At 46.0% G+C, this 15105-nt stretch overlaps 49 non-coding genes across 49 annotated transcripts; 16 read left to right on the top strand and 33 right to left on the bottom strand.

Annotated features, from left to right (window-relative positions):
* Positions 1-148: 148 nt before the first annotated feature.
* Trnaw-cca (transfer RNA tryptophan (anticodon CCA)) lies at positions 149-220 on the bottom strand. The gene has a single exon. It is a non-coding gene; the product is annotated as a tRNA-Trp (tRNA).
* A 118-nt stretch (positions 221-338) lies between these two features.
* Trnaa-cgc (transfer RNA alanine (anticodon CGC)) lies at positions 339-410 on the top strand. Its single transcript has one exon. It is a non-coding gene; the product is annotated as a tRNA-Ala (tRNA).
* Positions 411-685: 275 nt separating this feature from the next.
* On the bottom strand, positions 686-757 carry Trnac-gca (transfer RNA cysteine (anticodon GCA)). The gene has a single exon. It is a non-coding gene; the product is annotated as a tRNA-Cys (tRNA).
* A 318-nt stretch (positions 758-1075) lies between these two features.
* Positions 1076-1147, bottom strand: Trnaw-cca (transfer RNA tryptophan (anticodon CCA)). The gene has a single exon. It is a non-coding gene; the product is annotated as a tRNA-Trp (tRNA).
* Positions 1148-1265: 118 nt separating this feature from the next.
* On the top strand, positions 1266-1337 carry Trnaa-cgc (transfer RNA alanine (anticodon CGC)). The gene has a single exon. It is a non-coding gene; the product is annotated as a tRNA-Ala (tRNA).
* A 275-nt stretch (positions 1338-1612) lies between these two features.
* Positions 1613-1684, bottom strand: Trnac-gca (transfer RNA cysteine (anticodon GCA)). The gene has a single exon. It is a non-coding gene; the product is annotated as a tRNA-Cys (tRNA).
* A 318-nt stretch (positions 1685-2002) lies between these two features.
* Positions 2003-2074, bottom strand: Trnaw-cca (transfer RNA tryptophan (anticodon CCA)). Its single transcript has one exon. It is a non-coding gene; the product is annotated as a tRNA-Trp (tRNA).
* A 118-nt stretch (positions 2075-2192) lies between these two features.
* On the top strand, positions 2193-2264 carry Trnaa-cgc (transfer RNA alanine (anticodon CGC)). The gene has a single exon. It is a non-coding gene; the product is annotated as a tRNA-Ala (tRNA).
* A 275-nt stretch (positions 2265-2539) lies between these two features.
* On the bottom strand, positions 2540-2611 carry Trnac-gca (transfer RNA cysteine (anticodon GCA)). Its single transcript has one exon. It is a non-coding gene; the product is annotated as a tRNA-Cys (tRNA).
* A 318-nt stretch (positions 2612-2929) lies between these two features.
* Trnaw-cca (transfer RNA tryptophan (anticodon CCA)) lies at positions 2930-3001 on the bottom strand. The gene has a single exon. It is a non-coding gene; the product is annotated as a tRNA-Trp (tRNA).
* Positions 3002-3119: 118 nt separating this feature from the next.
* Trnaa-cgc (transfer RNA alanine (anticodon CGC)) lies at positions 3120-3191 on the top strand. Its single transcript has one exon. It is a non-coding gene; the product is annotated as a tRNA-Ala (tRNA).
* A 275-nt stretch (positions 3192-3466) lies between these two features.
* Positions 3467-3538, bottom strand: Trnac-gca (transfer RNA cysteine (anticodon GCA)). The gene has a single exon. It is a non-coding gene; the product is annotated as a tRNA-Cys (tRNA).
* Positions 3539-3856: 318 nt separating this feature from the next.
* Trnaw-cca (transfer RNA tryptophan (anticodon CCA)) lies at positions 3857-3928 on the bottom strand. The gene has a single exon. It is a non-coding gene; the product is annotated as a tRNA-Trp (tRNA).
* A 118-nt stretch (positions 3929-4046) lies between these two features.
* Trnaa-cgc (transfer RNA alanine (anticodon CGC)) lies at positions 4047-4118 on the top strand. Its single transcript has one exon. It is a non-coding gene; the product is annotated as a tRNA-Ala (tRNA).
* A 275-nt stretch (positions 4119-4393) lies between these two features.
* Positions 4394-4465, bottom strand: Trnac-gca (transfer RNA cysteine (anticodon GCA)). The gene has a single exon. It is a non-coding gene; the product is annotated as a tRNA-Cys (tRNA).
* A 318-nt stretch (positions 4466-4783) lies between these two features.
* Positions 4784-4855, bottom strand: Trnaw-cca (transfer RNA tryptophan (anticodon CCA)). Its single transcript has one exon. It is a non-coding gene; the product is annotated as a tRNA-Trp (tRNA).
* A 118-nt stretch (positions 4856-4973) lies between these two features.
* Trnaa-cgc (transfer RNA alanine (anticodon CGC)) lies at positions 4974-5045 on the top strand. The gene has a single exon. It is a non-coding gene; the product is annotated as a tRNA-Ala (tRNA).
* Positions 5046-5320: 275 nt separating this feature from the next.
* Trnac-gca (transfer RNA cysteine (anticodon GCA)) lies at positions 5321-5392 on the bottom strand. The gene has a single exon. It is a non-coding gene; the product is annotated as a tRNA-Cys (tRNA).
* A 318-nt stretch (positions 5393-5710) lies between these two features.
* On the bottom strand, positions 5711-5782 carry Trnaw-cca (transfer RNA tryptophan (anticodon CCA)). Its single transcript has one exon. It is a non-coding gene; the product is annotated as a tRNA-Trp (tRNA).
* Positions 5783-5900: 118 nt separating this feature from the next.
* Positions 5901-5972, top strand: Trnaa-cgc (transfer RNA alanine (anticodon CGC)). The gene has a single exon. It is a non-coding gene; the product is annotated as a tRNA-Ala (tRNA).
* Positions 5973-6247: 275 nt separating this feature from the next.
* Positions 6248-6319, bottom strand: Trnac-gca (transfer RNA cysteine (anticodon GCA)). The gene has a single exon. It is a non-coding gene; the product is annotated as a tRNA-Cys (tRNA).
* Positions 6320-6637: 318 nt separating this feature from the next.
* Positions 6638-6709, bottom strand: Trnaw-cca (transfer RNA tryptophan (anticodon CCA)). The gene has a single exon. It is a non-coding gene; the product is annotated as a tRNA-Trp (tRNA).
* Positions 6710-6827: 118 nt separating this feature from the next.
* Positions 6828-6899, top strand: Trnaa-cgc (transfer RNA alanine (anticodon CGC)). Its single transcript has one exon. It is a non-coding gene; the product is annotated as a tRNA-Ala (tRNA).
* Positions 6900-7174: 275 nt separating this feature from the next.
* On the bottom strand, positions 7175-7246 carry Trnac-gca (transfer RNA cysteine (anticodon GCA)). Its single transcript has one exon. It is a non-coding gene; the product is annotated as a tRNA-Cys (tRNA).
* A 318-nt stretch (positions 7247-7564) lies between these two features.
* Trnaw-cca (transfer RNA tryptophan (anticodon CCA)) lies at positions 7565-7636 on the bottom strand. The gene has a single exon. It is a non-coding gene; the product is annotated as a tRNA-Trp (tRNA).
* A 118-nt stretch (positions 7637-7754) lies between these two features.
* Positions 7755-7826, top strand: Trnaa-cgc (transfer RNA alanine (anticodon CGC)). The gene has a single exon. It is a non-coding gene; the product is annotated as a tRNA-Ala (tRNA).
* Positions 7827-8101: 275 nt separating this feature from the next.
* Trnac-gca (transfer RNA cysteine (anticodon GCA)) lies at positions 8102-8173 on the bottom strand. The gene has a single exon. It is a non-coding gene; the product is annotated as a tRNA-Cys (tRNA).
* Positions 8174-8491: 318 nt separating this feature from the next.
* Trnaw-cca (transfer RNA tryptophan (anticodon CCA)) lies at positions 8492-8563 on the bottom strand. Its single transcript has one exon. It is a non-coding gene; the product is annotated as a tRNA-Trp (tRNA).
* Positions 8564-8681: 118 nt separating this feature from the next.
* Trnaa-cgc (transfer RNA alanine (anticodon CGC)) lies at positions 8682-8753 on the top strand. The gene has a single exon. It is a non-coding gene; the product is annotated as a tRNA-Ala (tRNA).
* A 275-nt stretch (positions 8754-9028) lies between these two features.
* On the bottom strand, positions 9029-9100 carry Trnac-gca (transfer RNA cysteine (anticodon GCA)). The gene has a single exon. It is a non-coding gene; the product is annotated as a tRNA-Cys (tRNA).
* A 318-nt stretch (positions 9101-9418) lies between these two features.
* Positions 9419-9490, bottom strand: Trnaw-cca (transfer RNA tryptophan (anticodon CCA)). The gene has a single exon. It is a non-coding gene; the product is annotated as a tRNA-Trp (tRNA).
* A 118-nt stretch (positions 9491-9608) lies between these two features.
* On the top strand, positions 9609-9680 carry Trnaa-cgc (transfer RNA alanine (anticodon CGC)). Its single transcript has one exon. It is a non-coding gene; the product is annotated as a tRNA-Ala (tRNA).
* Positions 9681-9955: 275 nt separating this feature from the next.
* Trnac-gca (transfer RNA cysteine (anticodon GCA)) lies at positions 9956-10027 on the bottom strand. Its single transcript has one exon. It is a non-coding gene; the product is annotated as a tRNA-Cys (tRNA).
* A 318-nt stretch (positions 10028-10345) lies between these two features.
* Trnaw-cca (transfer RNA tryptophan (anticodon CCA)) lies at positions 10346-10417 on the bottom strand. The gene has a single exon. It is a non-coding gene; the product is annotated as a tRNA-Trp (tRNA).
* Positions 10418-10535: 118 nt separating this feature from the next.
* Positions 10536-10607, top strand: Trnaa-cgc (transfer RNA alanine (anticodon CGC)). Its single transcript has one exon. It is a non-coding gene; the product is annotated as a tRNA-Ala (tRNA).
* A 275-nt stretch (positions 10608-10882) lies between these two features.
* Trnac-gca (transfer RNA cysteine (anticodon GCA)) lies at positions 10883-10954 on the bottom strand. The gene has a single exon. It is a non-coding gene; the product is annotated as a tRNA-Cys (tRNA).
* A 318-nt stretch (positions 10955-11272) lies between these two features.
* Positions 11273-11344, bottom strand: Trnaw-cca (transfer RNA tryptophan (anticodon CCA)). The gene has a single exon. It is a non-coding gene; the product is annotated as a tRNA-Trp (tRNA).
* Positions 11345-11462: 118 nt separating this feature from the next.
* On the top strand, positions 11463-11534 carry Trnaa-cgc (transfer RNA alanine (anticodon CGC)). The gene has a single exon. It is a non-coding gene; the product is annotated as a tRNA-Ala (tRNA).
* A 275-nt stretch (positions 11535-11809) lies between these two features.
* On the bottom strand, positions 11810-11881 carry Trnac-gca (transfer RNA cysteine (anticodon GCA)). Its single transcript has one exon. It is a non-coding gene; the product is annotated as a tRNA-Cys (tRNA).
* A 318-nt stretch (positions 11882-12199) lies between these two features.
* Trnaw-cca (transfer RNA tryptophan (anticodon CCA)) lies at positions 12200-12271 on the bottom strand. Its single transcript has one exon. It is a non-coding gene; the product is annotated as a tRNA-Trp (tRNA).
* A 118-nt stretch (positions 12272-12389) lies between these two features.
* Trnaa-cgc (transfer RNA alanine (anticodon CGC)) lies at positions 12390-12461 on the top strand. The gene has a single exon. It is a non-coding gene; the product is annotated as a tRNA-Ala (tRNA).
* A 275-nt stretch (positions 12462-12736) lies between these two features.
* On the bottom strand, positions 12737-12808 carry Trnac-gca (transfer RNA cysteine (anticodon GCA)). Its single transcript has one exon. It is a non-coding gene; the product is annotated as a tRNA-Cys (tRNA).
* Positions 12809-13126: 318 nt separating this feature from the next.
* Trnaw-cca (transfer RNA tryptophan (anticodon CCA)) lies at positions 13127-13198 on the bottom strand. Its single transcript has one exon. It is a non-coding gene; the product is annotated as a tRNA-Trp (tRNA).
* A 118-nt stretch (positions 13199-13316) lies between these two features.
* Positions 13317-13388, top strand: Trnaa-cgc (transfer RNA alanine (anticodon CGC)). The gene has a single exon. It is a non-coding gene; the product is annotated as a tRNA-Ala (tRNA).
* Positions 13389-13663: 275 nt separating this feature from the next.
* Positions 13664-13735, bottom strand: Trnac-gca (transfer RNA cysteine (anticodon GCA)). The gene has a single exon. It is a non-coding gene; the product is annotated as a tRNA-Cys (tRNA).
* Positions 13736-14053: 318 nt separating this feature from the next.
* Trnaw-cca (transfer RNA tryptophan (anticodon CCA)) lies at positions 14054-14125 on the bottom strand. Its single transcript has one exon. It is a non-coding gene; the product is annotated as a tRNA-Trp (tRNA).
* A 118-nt stretch (positions 14126-14243) lies between these two features.
* Positions 14244-14315, top strand: Trnaa-cgc (transfer RNA alanine (anticodon CGC)). Its single transcript has one exon. It is a non-coding gene; the product is annotated as a tRNA-Ala (tRNA).
* A 275-nt stretch (positions 14316-14590) lies between these two features.
* Positions 14591-14662, bottom strand: Trnac-gca (transfer RNA cysteine (anticodon GCA)). The gene has a single exon. It is a non-coding gene; the product is annotated as a tRNA-Cys (tRNA).
* Positions 14663-14980: 318 nt separating this feature from the next.
* Positions 14981-15052, bottom strand: Trnaw-cca (transfer RNA tryptophan (anticodon CCA)). Its single transcript has one exon. It is a non-coding gene; the product is annotated as a tRNA-Trp (tRNA).
* Positions 15053-15105: the final 53 nt, after the last annotated feature.

Genomic DNA, 15105 nt, shown 5'->3' with positions numbered 1-15105 from the left:
GTCGGCGCCTACACTTTAATGTCAGAACGCGAAAATTGCACTAGTAGCTTTTTTCAAGCAAGTTCTGTTCGTCCGTTCTCTGTAATCGTTTGGTATCTGATTAAACTGACATACTCGCCTATGGCTTTCGTAAACGAAAATTTCACTGTGACCCCGACGTGATTTGAACACGCAACCTTCTGATCTGGAGTCAGACGCGCTACCGTTGCGCCACGGAGTCGACGCTGCTGAGGTCTTGTCATGAATAGGTTCCTCGAACACTTACTGTACCGTTCAAACCTAAGAAATAATGACAGTAGGATCCACGAGAGACTCGTCCCAGATGTAGTTGCTCTGGCGGGGGTGTAACTCAGTGGTAGAGTGTCTGCTTCGCATGCAGAAAGTCCTGGGTTCAAATCCCAGCTCCTCCAATTTTTGTTTCTCCGTGCAGCAGTACACGAAAACTTTTGCCTATCACCATATTCTATAAAATTCAGTGTACAAGATTCTTCCCCCAAGCAAGTGGATTTCGTACAGTTCGACCGCATGGCGGGAGGACGATGACCTGCAAGAGCCTGGGCTGCGATCCCCCCATTGAAATGTTGCTCCAAAGCCTTCGGTATGGCGTGCGGAGTGCATCTGAAACATGTTATTTGCAACTCACCGCGACAACCGTCATTTGTTTTTTCGAGATACTGAAAAATGAAGGGGGCACCCGGGATTGAACCGGGGACCTCTCGATCTGCAGTCGAATGCTCTACGACTGAGCTATACCCCCTTTCACGATCTTTCTATTCCCATAACTTAAGGAAAAATATTATACTCTGCCTGGCTAAAGACGTCTAATCGAGCAAAATATTGCGTAATCATTATCTCTCAGTTATATATTAGCGTTAAACGATATAAATATCAAAAATACTAGACAGTTCGCGCCTGGAGAAAGTGTGAGTCGGCGCCTACACTTTAATGTCAGAACGCGAAAATTGCACTAGTAGCTTTTTTCAAGCAAGTTCTGTTCGTCCGTTCTCTGTAATCGTTTGGTATCTGATTAAACTGACATACTCGCCTATGGCTTTCGTAAACGAAAATTTCACTGTGACCCCGACGTGATTTGAACACGCAACCTTCTGATCTGGAGTCAGACGCGCTACCGTTGCGCCACGGAGTCGACGCTGCTGAGGTCTTGTCATGAATAGGTTCCTCGAACACTTACTGTACCGTTCAAACCTAAGAAATAATGACAGTAGGATCCACGAGAGACTCGTCCCAGATGTAGTTGCTCTGGCGGGGGTGTAACTCAGTGGTAGAGTGTCTGCTTCGCATGCAGAAAGTCCTGGGTTCAAATCCCAGCTCCTCCAATTTTTGTTTCTCCGTGCAGCAGTACACGAAAACTTTTGCCTATCACCATATTCTATAAAATTCAGTGTACAAGATTCTTCCCCCAAGCAAGTGGATTTCGTACAGTTCGACCGCATGGCGGGAGGACGATGACCTGCAAGAGCCTGGGCTGCGATCCCCCCATTGAAATGTTGCTCCAAAGCCTTCGGTATGGCGTGCGGAGTGCATCTGAAACATGTTATTTGCAACTCACCGCGACAACCGTCATTTGTTTTTTCGAGATACTGAAAAATGAAGGGGGCACCCGGGATTGAACCGGGGACCTCTCGATCTGCAGTCGAATGCTCTACGACTGAGCTATACCCCCTTTCACGATCTTTCTATTCCCATAACTTAAGGAAAAATATTATACTCTGCCTGGCTAAAGACGTCTAATCGAGCAAAATATTGCGTAATCATTATCTCTCAGTTATATATTAGCGTTAAACGATATAAATATCAAAAATACTAGACAGTTCGCGCCTGGAGAAAGTGTGAGTCGGCGCCTACACTTTAATGTCAGAACGCGAAAATTGCACTAGTAGCTTTTTTCAAGCAAGTTCTGTTCGTCCGTTCTCTGTAATCGTTTGGTATCTGATTAAACTGACATACTCGCCTATGGCTTTCGTAAACGAAAATTTCACTGTGACCCCGACGTGATTTGAACACGCAACCTTCTGATCTGGAGTCAGACGCGCTACCGTTGCGCCACGGAGTCGACGCTGCTGAGGTCTTGTCATGAATAGGTTCCTCGAACACTTACTGTACCGTTCAAACCTAAGAAATAATGACAGTAGGATCCACGAGAGACTCGTCCCAGATGTAGTTGCTCTGGCGGGGGTGTAACTCAGTGGTAGAGTGTCTGCTTCGCATGCAGAAAGTCCTGGGTTCAAATCCCAGCTCCTCCAATTTTTGTTTCTCCGTGCAGCAGTACACGAAAACTTTTGCCTATCACCATATTCTATAAAATTCAGTGTACAAGATTCTTCCCCCAAGCAAGTGGATTTCGTACAGTTCGACCGCATGGCGGGAGGACGATGACCTGCAAGAGCCTGGGCTGCGATCCCCCCATTGAAATGTTGCTCCAAAGCCTTCGGTATGGCGTGCGGAGTGCATCTGAAACATGTTATTTGCAACTCACCGCGACAACCGTCATTTGTTTTTTCGAGATACTGAAAAATGAAGGGGGCACCCGGGATTGAACCGGGGACCTCTCGATCTGCAGTCGAATGCTCTACGACTGAGCTATACCCCCTTTCACGATCTTTCTATTCCCATAACTTAAGGAAAAATATTATACTCTGCCTGGCTAAAGACGTCTAATCGAGCAAAATATTGCGTAATCATTATCTCTCAGTTATATATTAGCGTTAAACGATATAAATATCAAAAATACTAGACAGTTCGCGCCTGGAGAAAGTGTGAGTCGGCGCCTACACTTTAATGTCAGAACGCGAAAATTGCACTAGTAGCTTTTTTCAAGCAAGTTCTGTTCGTCCGTTCTCTGTAATCGTTTGGTATCTGATTAAACTGACATACTCGCCTATGGCTTTCGTAAACGAAAATTTCACTGTGACCCCGACGTGATTTGAACACGCAACCTTCTGATCTGGAGTCAGACGCGCTACCGTTGCGCCACGGAGTCGACGCTGCTGAGGTCTTGTCATGAATAGGTTCCTCGAACACTTACTGTACCGTTCAAACCTAAGAAATAATGACAGTAGGATCCACGAGAGACTCGTCCCAGATGTAGTTGCTCTGGCGGGGGTGTAACTCAGTGGTAGAGTGTCTGCTTCGCATGCAGAAAGTCCTGGGTTCAAATCCCAGCTCCTCCAATTTTTGTTTCTCCGTGCAGCAGTACACGAAAACTTTTGCCTATCACCATATTCTATAAAATTCAGTGTACAAGATTCTTCCCCCAAGCAAGTGGATTTCGTACAGTTCGACCGCATGGCGGGAGGACGATGACCTGCAAGAGCCTGGGCTGCGATCCCCCCATTGAAATGTTGCTCCAAAGCCTTCGGTATGGCGTGCGGAGTGCATCTGAAACATGTTATTTGCAACTCACCGCGACAACCGTCATTTGTTTTTTCGAGATACTGAAAAATGAAGGGGGCACCCGGGATTGAACCGGGGACCTCTCGATCTGCAGTCGAATGCTCTACGACTGAGCTATACCCCCTTTCACGATCTTTCTATTCCCATAACTTAAGGAAAAATATTATACTCTGCCTGGCTAAAGACGTCTAATCGAGCAAAATATTGCGTAATCATTATCTCTCAGTTATATATTAGCGTTAAACGATATAAATATCAAAAATACTAGACAGTTCGCGCCTGGAGAAAGTGTGAGTCGGCGCCTACACTTTAATGTCAGAACGCGAAAATTGCACTAGTAGCTTTTTTCAAGCAAGTTCTGTTCGTCCGTTCTCTGTAATCGTTTGGTATCTGATTAAACTGACATACTCGCCTATGGCTTTCGTAAACGAAAATTTCACTGTGACCCCGACGTGATTTGAACACGCAACCTTCTGATCTGGAGTCAGACGCGCTACCGTTGCGCCACGGAGTCGACGCTGCTGAGGTCTTGTCATGAATAGGTTCCTCGAACACTTACTGTACCGTTCAAACCTAAGAAATAATGACAGTAGGATCCACGAGAGACTCGTCCCAGATGTAGTTGCTCTGGCGGGGGTGTAACTCAGTGGTAGAGTGTCTGCTTCGCATGCAGAAAGTCCTGGGTTCAAATCCCAGCTCCTCCAATTTTTGTTTCTCCGTGCAGCAGTACACGAAAACTTTTGCCTATCACCATATTCTATAAAATTCAGTGTACAAGATTCTTCCCCCAAGCAAGTGGATTTCGTACAGTTCGACCGCATGGCGGGAGGACGATGACCTGCAAGAGCCTGGGCTGCGATCCCCCCATTGAAATGTTGCTCCAAAGCCTTCGGTATGGCGTGCGGAGTGCATCTGAAACATGTTATTTGCAACTCACCGCGACAACCGTCATTTGTTTTTTCGAGATACTGAAAAATGAAGGGGGCACCCGGGATTGAACCGGGGACCTCTCGATCTGCAGTCGAATGCTCTACGACTGAGCTATACCCCCTTTCACGATCTTTCTATTCCCATAACTTAAGGAAAAATATTATACTCTGCCTGGCTAAAGACGTCTAATCGAGCAAAATATTGCGTAATCATTATCTCTCAGTTATATATTAGCGTTAAACGATATAAATATCAAAAATACTAGACAGTTCGCGCCTGGAGAAAGTGTGAGTCGGCGCCTACACTTTAATGTCAGAACGCGAAAATTGCACTAGTAGCTTTTTTCAAGCAAGTTCTGTTCGTCCGTTCTCTGTAATCGTTTGGTATCTGATTAAACTGACATACTCGCCTATGGCTTTCGTAAACGAAAATTTCACTGTGACCCCGACGTGATTTGAACACGCAACCTTCTGATCTGGAGTCAGACGCGCTACCGTTGCGCCACGGAGTCGACGCTGCTGAGGTCTTGTCATGAATAGGTTCCTCGAACACTTACTGTACCGTTCAAACCTAAGAAATAATGACAGTAGGATCCACGAGAGACTCGTCCCAGATGTAGTTGCTCTGGCGGGGGTGTAACTCAGTGGTAGAGTGTCTGCTTCGCATGCAGAAAGTCCTGGGTTCAAATCCCAGCTCCTCCAATTTTTGTTTCTCCGTGCAGCAGTACACGAAAACTTTTGCCTATCACCATATTCTATAAAATTCAGTGTACAAGATTCTTCCCCCAAGCAAGTGGATTTCGTACAGTTCGACCGCATGGCGGGAGGACGATGACCTGCAAGAGCTTGGGCTGCGATCCCCCCATTGAAATGTTGCTCCAAAGCCTTCGGTATGGCGTGCGGAGTGCATCTGAAACATGTTATTTGCAACTCACCGCGACAACCGTCATTTGTTTTTTCGAGATACTGAAAAATGAAGGGGGCACCCGGGATTGAACCGGGGACCTCTCGATCTGCAGTCGAATGCTCTACGACTGAGCTATACCCCCTTTCACGATCTTTCTATTCCCATAACTTAAGGAAAAATATTATACTCTGCCTGGCTAAAGACGTCTAATCGAGCAAAATATTGCGTAATCATTATCTCTCAGTTATATATTAGCGTTAAACGATATAAATATCAAAAATACTAGACAGTTCGCGCCTGGAGAAAGTGTGAGTCGGCGCCTACACTTTAATGTCAGAACGCGAAAATTGCACTAGTAGCTTTTTTCAAGCAAGTTCTGTTCGTCCGTTCTCTGTAATCGTTTGGTATCTGATTAAACTGACATACTCGCCTATGGCTTTCGTAAACGAAAATTTCACTGTGACCCCGACGTGATTTGAACGCGCAACCTTCTGATCTGGAGTCAGACGCGCTACCGTTGCGCCACGGAGTCGACGCTGCTGAGGTCTTGTCATGAATAGGTTCCTCGAACACTTACTGTACCGTTCAAACCTAAGAAATAATGACAGTAGGATCCACGAGAGACTCGTCCCAGATGTAGTTGCTCTGGCGGGGGTGTAACTCAGTGGTAGAGTGTCTGCTTCGCATGCAGAAAGTCCTGGGTTCAAATCCCAGCTCCTCCAATTTTTGTTTCTCCGTGCAGCAGTACACGAAAACTTTTGCCTATCACCATATTCTATAAAATTCAGTGTACAAGATTCTTCCCCCAAGCAAGTGGATTTCGTACAGTTCGACCGCATGGCGGGAGGACGATGACCTGCAAGAGCCTGGGCTGCGATCCCCCCATTGAAATGTTGCTCCAAAGCCTTCGGTATGGCGTGCGGAGTGCATCTGAAACATGTTATTTGCAACTCACCGCGACAACCGTCATTTGTTTTTTCGAGATACTGAAAAATGAAGGGGGCACCCGGGATTGAACCGGGGACCTCTCGATCTGCAGTCGAATGCTCTACGACTGAGCTATACCCCCTTTCACGATCTTTCTATTCCCATAACTTAAGGAAAAATATTATACTCTGCCTGGCTAAAGACGTCTAATCGAGCAAAATATTGCGTAATCATTATCTCTCAGTTATATATTAGCGTTAAACGATATAAATATCAAAAATACTAGACAGTTCGCGCCTGGAGAAAGTGTGAGTCGGCGCCTACACTTTAATGTCAGAACGCGAAAATTGCACTAGTAGCTTTTTTCAAGCAAGTTCTGTTCGTCCGTTCTCTGTAATCGTTTGGTATCTGATTAAACTGACATACTCGCCTATGGCTTTCGTAAACGAAAATTTCACTGTGACCCCGACGTGATTTGAACACGCAACCTTCTGATCTGGAGTCAGACGCGCTACCGTTGCGCCACGGAGTCGACGCTGCTGAGGTCTTGTCATGAATAGGTTCCTCGAACACTTACTGTACCGTTCAAACCTAAGAAATAATGACAGTAGGATCCACGAGAGACTCGTCCCAGATGTAGTTGCTCTGGCGGGGGTGTAACTCAGTGGTAGAGTGTCTGCTTCGCATGCAGAAAGTCCTGGGTTCAAATCCCAGCTCCTCCAATTTTTGTTTCTCCGTGCAGCAGTACACGAAAACTTTTGCCTATCACCATATTCTATAAAATTCAGTGTACAAGATTCTTCCCCCAAGCAAGTGGATTTCGTACAGTTCGACCGCATGGCGGGAGGACGATGACCTGCAAGAGCCTGGGCTGCGATCCCCCCATTGAAATGTTGCTCCAAAGCCTTCGGTATGGCGTGCGGAGTGCATCTGAAACATGTTATTTGCAACTCACCGCGACAACCGTCATTTGTTTTTTCGAGATACTGAAAAATGAAGGGGGCACCCGGGATTGAACCGGGGACCTCTCGATCTGCAGTCGAATGCTCTACGACTGAGCTATACCCCCTTTCACGATCTTTCTATTCCCATAACTTAAGGAAAAATATTATACTCTGCCTGGCTAAAGACGTCTAATCGAGCAAAATATTGCGTAATCATTATCTCTCAGTTATATATTAGCGTTAAACGATATAAATATCAAAAATACTAGACAGTTCGCGCCTGGAGAAAGTGTGAGTCGGCGCCTACACTTTAATGTCAGAACGCGAAAATTGCACTAGTAGCTTTTTTCAAGCAAGTTCTGTTCGTCCGTTCTCTGTAATCGTTTGGTATCTGATTAAACTGACATACTCGCCTATGGCTTTCGTAAACGAAAATTTCACTGTGACCCCGACGTGATTTGAACACGCAACCTTCTGATCTGGAGTCAGACGCGCTACCGTTGCGCCACGGAGTCGACGCTGCTGAGGTCTTGTCATGAATAGGTTCCTCGAACACTTACTGTACCGTTCAAACCTAAGAAATAATGACAGTAGGATCCACGAGAGACTCGTCCCAGATGTAGTTGCTCTGGCGGGGGTGTAACTCAGTGGTAGAGTGTCTGCTTCGCATGCAGAAAGTCCTGGGTTCAAATCCCAGCTCCTCCAATTTTTGTTTCTCCGTGCAGCAGTACACGAAAACTTTTGCCTATCACCATATTCTATAAAATTCAGTGTACAAGATTCTTCCCCCAAGCAAGTGGATTTCGTACAGTTCGACCGCATGGCGGGAGGACGATGACCTGCAAGAGCCTGGGCTGCGATCCCCCCATTGAAATGTTGCTCCAAAGCCTTCGGTATGGCGTGCGGAGTGCATCTGAAACATGTTATTTGCAACTCACCGCGACAACCGTCATTTGTTTTTTCGAGATACTGAAAAATGAAGGGGGCACCCGGGATTGAACCGGGGACCTCTCGATCTGCAGTCGAATGCTCTACGACTGAGCTATACCCCCTTTCACGATCTTTCTATTCCCATAACTTAAGGAAAAATATTATACTCTGCCTGGCTAAAGACGTCTAATCGAGCAAAATATTGCGTAATCATTATCTCTCAGTTATATATTAGCGTTAAACGATATAAATATCAAAAATACTAGACAGTTCGCGCCTGGAGAAAGTGTGAGTCGGCGCCTACACTTTAATGTCAGAACGCGAAAATTGCACTAGTAGCTTTTTTCAAGCAAGTTCTGTTCGTCCGTTCTCTGTAATCGTTTGGTATCTGATTAAACTGACATACTCGCCTATGGCTTTCGTAAACGAAAATTTCACTGTGACCCCGACGTGATTTGAACACGCAACCTTCTGATCTGGAGTCAGACGCGCTACCGTTGCGCCACGGAGTCGACGCTGCTGAGGTCTTGTCATGAATAGGTTCCTCGAACACTTACTGTACCGTTCAAACCTAAGAAATAATGACAGTAGGATCCACGAGAGACTCGTCCCAGATGTAGTTGCTCTGGCGGGGGTGTAACTCAGTGGTAGAGTGTCTGCTTCGCATGCAGAAAGTCCTGGGTTCAAATCCCAGCTCCTCCAATTTTTGTTTCTCCGTGCAGCAGTACACGAAAACTTTTGCCTATCACCATATTCTATAAAATTCAGTGTACAAGATTCTTCCCCCAAGCAAGTGGATTTCGTACAGTTCGACCGCATGGCGGGAGGACGATGACCTGCAAGAGCCTGGGCTGCGATCCCCCCATTGAAATGTTGCTCCAAAGCCTTCGGTATGGCGTGCGGAGTGCATCTGAAACATGTTATTTGCAACTCACCGCGACAACCGTCATTTGTTTTTTCGAGATACTGAAAAATGAAGGGGGCACCCGGGATTGAACCGGGGACCTCTCGATCTGCAGTCGAATGCTCTACGACTGAGCTATACCCCCTTTCACGATCTTTCTATTCCCATAACTTAAGGAAAAATATTATATTCTGCCTGGCTAAAGACGTCTAATCGAGCAAAATATTGCGTAATCATTATCTCTCAGTTATATATTAGCGTTAAACGATATAAATATCAAAAATACTAGACAGTTCGCGCCTGGAGAAAGTGTGAGTCGGCGCCTACACTTTAATGTCAGAACGCGAAAATTGCACTAGTAGCTTTTTTCAAGCAAGTTCTGTTCGTCCGTTCTCTGTAATCGTTTGGTATCTGATTAAACTGACATACTCGCCTATGGCTTTCGTAAACGAAAATTTCACTGTGACCCCGACGTGATTTGAACACGCAACCTTCTGATCTGGAGTCAGACGCGCTACCGTTGCGCCACGGAGTCGACGCTGCTGAGGTCTTGTCATGAATAGGTTCCTCGAACACTTACTGTACCGTTCAAACCTAAGAAATAATGACAGTAGGATCCACGAGAGACTCGTCCCAGATGTAGTTGCTCTGGCGGGGGTGTAACTCAGTGGTAGAGTGTCTGCTTCGCATGCAGAAAGTCCTGGGTTCAAATCCCAGCTCCTCCAATTTTTGTTTCTCCGTGCAGCAGTACACGAAAACTTTTGCCTATCACCATATTCTATAAAATTCAGTGTACAAGATTCTTCCCCCAAGCAAGTGGATTTCGTACAGTTCGACCGCATGGCGGGAGGACGATGACCTGCAAGAGCCTGGGCTGCGATCCCCCCATTGAAATGTTGCTCCAAAGCCTTCGGTATGGCGTGCGGAGTGCATCTGAAACATGTTATTTGCAACTCACCGCGACAACCGTCATTTGTTTTTTCGAGATACTGAAAAATGAAGGGGGCACCCGGGATTGAACCGGGGACCTCTCGATCTGCAGTCGAATGCTCTACGACTGAGCTATACCCCCTTTCACGATCTTTCTATTCCCATAACTTAAGGAAAAATATTATACTCTGCCTGGCTAAAGACGTCTAATCGAGCAAAATATTGCGTAATCATTATCTCTCAGTTATATATTAGCGTTAAACGATATAAATATCAAAAATACTAGACAGTTCGCGCCTGGAGAAAGTGTGAGTCGGCGCCTACACTTTAATGTCAGAACGCGAAAATTGCACTAGTAGCTTTTTTCAAGCAAGTTCTGTTCGTCCGTTCTCTGTAATCGTTTGGTATCTGATTAAACTGACATACTCGCCTATGGCTTTCGTAAACGAAAATTTCACTGTGACCCCGACGTGATTTGAACACGCAACCTTCTGATCTGGAGTCAGACGCGCTACCGTTGCGCCACGGAGTCGACGCTGCTGAGGTCTTGTCATGAATAGGTTCCTCGAACACTTACTGTACCGTTCAAACCTAAGAAATAATGACAGTAGGATCCACGAGAGACTCGTCCCAGATGTAGTTGCTCTGGCGGGGGTGTAACTCAGTGGTAGAGTGTCTGCTTCGCATGCAGAAAGTCCTGGGTTCAAATCCCAGCTCCTCCAATTTTTGTTTCTCCGTGCAGCAGTACACGAAAACTTTTGCCTATCACCATATTCTATAAAATTCAGTGTACAAGATTCTTCCCCCAAGCAAGTGGATTTCGTACAGTTCGACCGCATGGCGGGAGGACGATGACCTGCAAGAGCCTGGGCTGCGATCCCCCCATTGAAATGTTGCTCCAAAGCCTTCGGTATGGCGTGCGGAGTGCATCTGAAACATGTTATTTGCAACTCACCGCGACAACCGTCATTTGTTTTTTCGAGATACTGAAAAATGAAGGGGGCACCCGGGATTGAACCGGGGACCTCTCGATCTGCAGTCGAATGCTCTACGACTGAGCTATACCCCCTTTCACGATCTTTCTATTCCCATAACTTAAGGAAAAATATTATACTCTGCCTGGCTAAAGACGTCTAATCGAGCAAAATATTGCGTAATCATTATCTCTCAGTTATATATTAGCGTTAAACGATATAAATATCAAAAATACTAGACAGTTCGCGCCTGGAGAAAGTGTGAGTCGGCGCCTACACTTTAATGTCAGAACGCGAAAATTGCACTAGTAGCTTTTTTCAAGCAAGTTCTGTTCGTCCGTTCTCTGTAATCGTTTGGTATCTGATTAAACTGACATACTCGCCTATGGCTTTCGTAAACGAAAATTTCACTGTGACCCCGACGTGATTTGAACACGCAACCTTCTGATCTGGAGTCAGACGCGCTACCGTTGCGCCACGGAGTCGACGCTGCTGAGGTCTTGTCATGAATAGGTTCCTCGAACACTTACTGTACCGTTCAAACCTAAGAAATAATGACAGTAGGATCCACGAGAGACTCGTCCCAGATGTAGTTGCTCTGGCGGGGGTGTAACTCAGTGGTAGAGTGTCTGCTTCGCATGCAGAAAGTCCTGGGTTCAAATCCCAGCTCCTCCAATTTTTGTTTCTCCGTGCAGCAGTACACGAAAACTTTTGCCTATCACCATATTCTATAAAATTCAGTGTACAAGATTCTTCCCCCAAGCAAGTGGATTTCGTACAGTTCGACCGCATGGCGGGAGGACGATGACCTGCAAGAGCCTGGGCTGCGATCCCCCCATTGAAATGTTGCTCCAAAGCCTTCGGTATGGCGTGCGGAGTGCATCTGAAACATGTTATTTGCAACTCACCGCGACAACCGTCATTTGTTTTTTCGAGATACTGAAAAATGAAGGGGGCACCCGGGATTGAACCGGGGACCTCTCGATCTGCAGTCGAATGCTCTACGACTGAGCTATACCCCCTTTCACGATCTTTCTATTCCCATAACTTAAGGAAAAATATTATACTCTGCCTGGCTAAAGACGTCTAATCGAGCAAAATATTGCGTAATCATTATCTCTCAGTTATATATTAGCGTTAAACGATATAAATATCAAAAATACTAGACAGTTCGCGCCTGGAGAAAGTGTGAGTCGGCGCCTACACTTTAATGTCAGAACGCGAAAATTGCACTAGTAGCTTTTTTCAAGCAAGTTCTGTTCGTCCGTTCTCTGTAATCGTTTGGTATCTGATTAAACTGACATACTCGCCTATGGCTTTCGTAAACGAAAATTTCACTGTGACCCCGACGTGATTTGAACACGCAACCTTCTGATCTGGAGTCAGACGCGCTACCGTTGCGCCACGGAGTCGACGCTGCTGAGGTCTTGTCATGAATAGGTTCCTCGAACACTTACTGTACCGTTCAAACCTAAGAAATAATGACAGTAGGATCCACGAGAGACTCGTCCCAGATGTAGTTGCTCTGGCGGGGGTGTAACTCAGTGGTAGAGTGTCTGCTTCGCATGCAGAAAGTCCTGGGTTCAAATCCCAGCTCCTCCAATTTTTGTTTCTCCGTGCAGCAGTACACGAAAACTTTTGCCTATCACCATATTCTATAAAATTCAGTGTACAAGATTCTTCCCCCAAGCAAGTGGATTTCGTACAGTTCGACCGCATGGCGGGAGGACGATGACCTGCAAGAGCCTGGGCTGCGATCCCCCCATTGAAATGTTGCTCCAAAGCCTTCGGTATGGCGTGCGGAGTGCATCTGAAACATGTTATTTGCAACTCACCGCGACAACCGTCATTTGTTTTTTCGAGATACTGAAAAATGAAGGGGGCACCCGGGATTGAACCGGGGACCTCTCGATCTGCAGTCGAATGCTCTACGACTGAGCTATACCCCCTTTCACGATCTTTCTATTCCCATAACTTAAGGAAAAATATTATACTCTGCCTGGCTAAAGACGTCTAATCGAGCAAAATATTGCGTAATCATTATCTCTCAGTTATATATTAGCGTTAAACGATATAAATATCAAAAATACTAGACAGTTCGCGCCTGGAGAAAGTGTGAGTCGGCGCCTACACTTTAATGTCAGAACGCGAAAATTGCACTAGTAGCTTTTTTCAAGCAAGTTCTGTTCGTCCGTTCTCTGTAATCGTTTGGTATCTGATTAAACTGACATACTCGCCTATGGCTTTCGTAAACGAAAATTTCACTGTGACCCCGACGTGATTTGAACACGCAACCTTCTGATCTGGAGTCAGACGCGCTACCGTTGCGCCACGGAGTCGACGCTGCTGAGGTCTTGTCATGAATAGGTTCCTCGAACACTTACTGTACCGTTCAAACCTAAGAAATAATGACAGTAGGATCCACGAGAGACTCGTCCCAGATGTAGTTGCTCTGGCGGGGGTGTAACTCAGTGGTAGAGTGTCTGCTTCGCATGCAGAAAGTCCTGGGTTCAAATCCCAGCTCCTCCAATTTTTGTTTCTCCGTGCAGCAGTACACGAAAACTTTTGCCTATCACCATATTCTATAAAATTCAGTGTACAAGATTCTTCCCCCAAGCAAGTGGATTTCGTACAGTTCGACCGCATGGCGGGAGGACGATGACCTGCAAGAGCCTGGGCTGCGATCCCCCCATTGAAATGTTGCTCCAAAGCCTTCGGTATGGCGTGCGGAGTGCATCTGAAACATGTTATTTGCAACTCACCGCGACAACCGTCATTTGTTTTTTCGAGATACTGAAAAATGAAGGGGGCACCCGGGATTGAACCGGGGACCTCTCGATCTGCAGTCGAATGCTCTACGACTGAGCTATACCCCCTTTCACGATCTTTCTATTCCCATAACTTAAGGAAAAATATTATACTCTGCCTGGCTAAAGACGTCTAATCGAGCAAAATATTGCGTAATCATTATCTCTCAGTTATATATTAGCGTTAAACGATATAAATATCAAAAATACTAGACAGTTCGCGCCTGGAGAAAGTGTGAGTCGGCGCCTACACTTTAATGTCAGAACGCGAAAATTGCACTAGTAGCTTTTTTCAAGCAAGTTCTGTTCGTCCGTTCTCTGTAATCGTTTGGTATCTGATTAAACTGACATACTCGCCTATGGCTTTCGTAAACGAAAATTTCACTGTGACCCCGACGTGATTTGAACACGCAACCTTCTGATCTGGAGTCAGACGCGCTACCGTTGCGCCACGGAGTCGACGCTGCTGAGGTCTTGTCATGAATAGGTTCCTCGAACACTTACTGTACCGTTCAAACCTAAGAAATAATGACAGTAGGATCCACGAGAGACTCGTCCCAGATGTAGTTGCTCTGGCGGGGGTGTAACTCAGTGGTAGAGTGTCTGCTTCGCATGCAGAAAGTCCTGGGTTCAAATCCCAGCTCCTCCAATTTTTGTTTCTCCGTGCAGCAGTACACGAAAACTTTTGCCTATCACCATATTCTATAAAATTCAGTGTACAAGATTCTTCCCCCAAGCAAGTGGATTTCGTACAGTTCGACCGCATGGCGGGAGGACGATGACCTGCAAGAGCCTGGGCTGCGATCCCCCCATTGAAATGTTGCTCCAAAGCCTTCGGTATGGCGTGCGGAGTGCATCTGAAACATGTTATTTGCAACTCACCGCGACAACCGTCATTTGTTTTTTCGAGATACTGAAAAATGAAGGGGGCACCCGGGATTGAACCGGGGACCTCTCGATCTGCAGTCGAATGCTCTACGACTGAGCTATACCCCCTTTCACGATCTTTCTATTCCCATAACTTAAGGAAAAATATTATACTCTGCCTGGCTAAAGACGTCTAATCGAGCAAAATATTGCGTAATCATTATCTCTCAGTTATATATTAGCGTTAAACGATATAAATATCAAAAATACTAGACAGTTCGCGCCTGGAGAAAGTGTGAGTCGGCGCCTACACTTTAATGTCAGAACGCGAAAATTGCACTAGTAGCTTTTTTCAAGCAAGTTCTGTTCGTCCGTTCTCTGTAATCGTTTGGTATCTGATTAAACTGACATACTCGCCTATGGCTTTCGTAAACGAAAATTTCACTGTGACCCCGACGTGATTTGAACACGCAACCTTCTGATCTGGAGTCAGACGCGCTACCGTTGCGCCACGGAGTCGACGCTGCTGAGGTCTTGTCATGAATAGGTTCCTCGAACACTTACTGTACCGT

Source organism: Schistocerca nitens, unplaced genomic scaffold (genome assembly GCF_023898315.1).
Source record: "Schistocerca nitens isolate TAMUIC-IGC-003100 unplaced genomic scaffold, iqSchNite1.1 HiC_scaffold_282, whole genome shotgun sequence".
NCBI lineage: Eukaryota > Metazoa > Arthropoda > Insecta > Orthoptera > Acrididae > Schistocerca > Schistocerca nitens.
Note: the sequence above shows the minus strand (reverse complement) of the source record. Positions and strands in the feature narration are given on the sequence as shown.